At 38.3% G+C, this 3630-nt stretch overlaps 1 pseudogene; it reads left to right on the top strand.

Annotated features, from left to right (window-relative positions):
• Nucleotides 1-3630, top strand: part of LOC107573456 (protein NLRC3-like) — an 11974-nt pseudogene that overhangs the window by 6227 nt on the left and 2117 nt on the right.

The raw sequence follows: 3630 nt of genomic DNA, 5'->3' as shown, positions 1-3630 counted from the left end.
ATTGAAATCGCATCATATGACCCCTTTAAAAACAAACCTTACCAGCAAAAAATGTTAAAGAATAGTAATCAGAAACACATTTAAATCGCATGTGAGAGTGCCTGAAGGGACTGAACCAATACAAATGGGAAACACTCTTGAGTATTTAAATTAAAAATAAATTATATATATATATATATATATATTTAAAATACATATATATATATATATATATATATATATATATTTAAAATACATATTAATGGAATAATATAGTCACCTGAATCAGTTAATTACAAAAGTCATTAATAAAAGAGTATGTGAATTAAATGCTTTTGTCGTGTTCACATTCATTGCACAGACCAGATCCTCCAGAACCCAGCTGTGTGTCCATGAGGAGTGACTGGTCAATGGATCATCCACCTAAGCTTAGTGGACACAATGAAAAGTCTAGGTAAACACTGTACTAAACCATTTGTCTTAATCTTCTGTGTTGAAATGAAATAAATTTTCTATGCCTTTATTCAATGTATTAGAAGATATTAATTAAAAAACCATAATTAATAACTCTGATATATGGTTGTGTACTCCATAACAGCTGTACTTACTATCATGTATTCAACAATAGATCACATATTAATAGAATAGTTCAGTCACCTGAACGAATTAATTAGAAAAATGGTGCTGTGCAGGGAAGATGAAGGGTGAGTAGAGACGGGGATCTTTGCAGTATTTATTTTAATAAACGAGATAACCCAACAGGCAAGGGAGCACACAAATGCAACATAAATAGCTTTGCATTTACACAAAGCCAATAAACAACAATGATCTGATTAAACTGAGGAGTATAAATACACAGAGTGACATTCAATTAAACAAGACACCGGTGAAGAACCAAATCAGTACCTACGGAAATAAGTGAGAACACACTAGAACTCATGGAAACAAGAAATAAACGCAGCAAATGGGTACTAAGATACACCAGAAATTAAAAAACTTCAAAATGAAAGTCTCAGAACAGAAATGATCAAACATAGCTGTAACAATAAATGTGTGTGGATAACATTGTTGTGTTCATCTTCAATGCACAGACCAGAACCCAGCTGTGTGTCCATGAGGAGTGACCGGTCAATGGATCATCCACCTAAGCTTAGTGGACACAATGATCTTGGGTTCAGGTAAACACTGTATTAAACTGTTTGTCCTGTTACATCTGTTTGTTCAAATTGAATGCTGTAATGGGTTTTCAATGCCTGTATGCAGTACATTTCAGAATGAAGGTCTTAATTAACAGCTCCAATATGCGTGCTATAACACTTGCACTTTGTCTCCAACAGAATATAACATATTAATTAAATATTTTAGTTTCCTAGAGCAATCAGTCATTACAAAAGTGATTAATATAAGAGTATGTGAATTACATTCATTTGTTGTTTAACTTCAATGCACAGACCAAACCTGCCAGAATCCAGCTGTGTGTCCAAGAAGAGTGACCAGTCAGTGGATGCTCTGCGTAATTTTAGTGGACACATCTTGGGTCAGTCTGATCTTGGGTTCAGGTAAATGCTTTAGGCACTGCCCCCCAATGTCCCCCTCCTGAAGCAACATAATAAAAATGCAGCAATACGTGTCTATACCAACGTGATAAAAACCAGGCCACGGTCACATACTGAACACTCATTTTAGCACCACTCACTGGAGATTTCACTTTAAAACTGCCGCGAAACGTGCAGTATATATATATGTGTGTGTGTGATATAATAAGTGTTGTAGAAATGTCACCACAAGCACGTATTACCAATGAGCCTGGGTTAGTATTTTGCCTAGTTTTTGTTGCACTTATTTGCTACCAAACAACTTTTTGATTAATCTCAGCTGCTCTCTAAAATTGTTAAACCTTAAATGTGAATGGTAAAGAATATATGCTGATATTATAACAATATCGTAATATATAATCACATCTTTATACCACATCAACCTACTAACAGCCTAAACTTCCTAAATCAGCGGCTCCCACTTCCAGTTCTCGTGTCCCCCCACACCCCACATATTTTGCATGTCTCTCTTTAACACACCTGATTCAGATAACCAGCTCGTTAGAAGAGAGCTACGTGCATGAACGGTGTTCCGACTGACATGGTCCCTACACAGTATTCATTGCTTCCTACTCCCTGAGCAGGGGAGGAAGTTTACTTCACTTCGGAACATTCATTCACAGATTTGCCTGTCTTCACACACACAGACGAGTGTGACATCATATACCTCTGTAAATAAATACAATTTAAATTCACGTCTCGCACACTTTAATGGCCTTTGTATGGAACATATACGCTCGTTTCGAATTGGAATCATGGTGGAATATCCGGTGATGTCCACTTCGCAGGGCACTTACGTTCGAATAGAACAAACATCATATGTGATAAGAGAATTTACGGCTGCACGATAAATCACATGCGATTGTCAATCGCATCTCATCAGTAAAGCCGGTTCTGTGATTAGTAGTAAATCTCATTTACGTGCTTTCAGATGGAGCGGCATTTAATACACAGAGCCGTAGATCACCTACAAGCTGAACGCAATATCACGTATAATGGGATGTGATTTATCGTGCAGCCCTATAAGAGATGCATACGAAATATGCTGAGCAGGGGGGTGCGAGGACTGGAATTGGGAACTGCTGTCCTAAACCATGTGTGTCAGAAAGTTCTTGGTGGGCCCTGTCCTGCAGAGTTTATCTCCAACTGTAATTAAACACACCTGAACTAGCTAATCAAGGTCTTTAGGATTACTAGAACCTTCCAGGCAGGTGTTTTAGAGCTGGTTGGAGCTACACTATGCAGGACACCGGCCCTCCAGGAGCGGAATTTGACCCATATGTCCTAAACTAAATGAAGATCTATTTAAACAAATATGTTGTCATCATATATATACTATATGAAGTATGCATATATTATGAAATATGAATATACAACACATTCTAATAATTTTGTTATTTTAATCTTAAGCCATGACCCTGCTGAAGCCCTCAAGACATATAGATCAAATGTGAGGAAGAAGTTTGAGTGTCTGTATGAGGGAACGGCAAAGCAGGGAAACCCAACACTGCTGAATGAGATCTACACAGAGCTCTACATCACAGAGAGTGAGAGTGGAGAGATCAATAATGAGCATGAGGTGAGACAGATTGAGACACAGTCCAGGAGAGCACTGACAGAGGACACACAGATCAAATGCAGTAACATCTTCAGACCTTTACCTGGACAAGACAAACCCATCAGAACTGTGCTGACAAAGGGAGTTGCTGGCATTGGAAAAACAGTCTCTGTGCAGAAATTCATCCTGGACTGGGCTGACGGGAAAGACAATCAGGACGTCCAGCTCATATTTCCACTTCCTTTCAGAGAGCTCAATCTGATGAAGGACAAAACACTTCAGTCTTTTGGATCTAATGCATATTTTCTTTCCTGAAACCAAAGAAATGAAACCATTCAGTGGTGAATATAAAGTTGTCTTTGTTTTTGATGGTCTGGATGAGTGTCGTCTGTCTCTGGATTTTCAGAGCTGTGTGATGTGAGTGAATCAGCCTCAGTGGATGTGCTGCTGATGAACCTGATTGTGGGGAATCTGCTTCCCTCTGCTCTCATCTGGATC

The sequence above is a fragment of the Sinocyclocheilus grahami genome, unplaced genomic scaffold (assembly GCF_001515645.1).
Source record: "Sinocyclocheilus grahami isolate Dianchi unplaced genomic scaffold, SAMN03320097.WGS_v1.1 scaffold1949.1, whole genome shotgun sequence".
NCBI classification, from domain to species: Eukaryota; Metazoa; Chordata; class Actinopteri; order Cypriniformes; family Cyprinidae; genus Sinocyclocheilus; species Sinocyclocheilus grahami.
The sequence above is the reverse complement of the archived record's forward strand: the minus strand, read 5'-3'. Positions and strand labels throughout refer to the sequence as shown.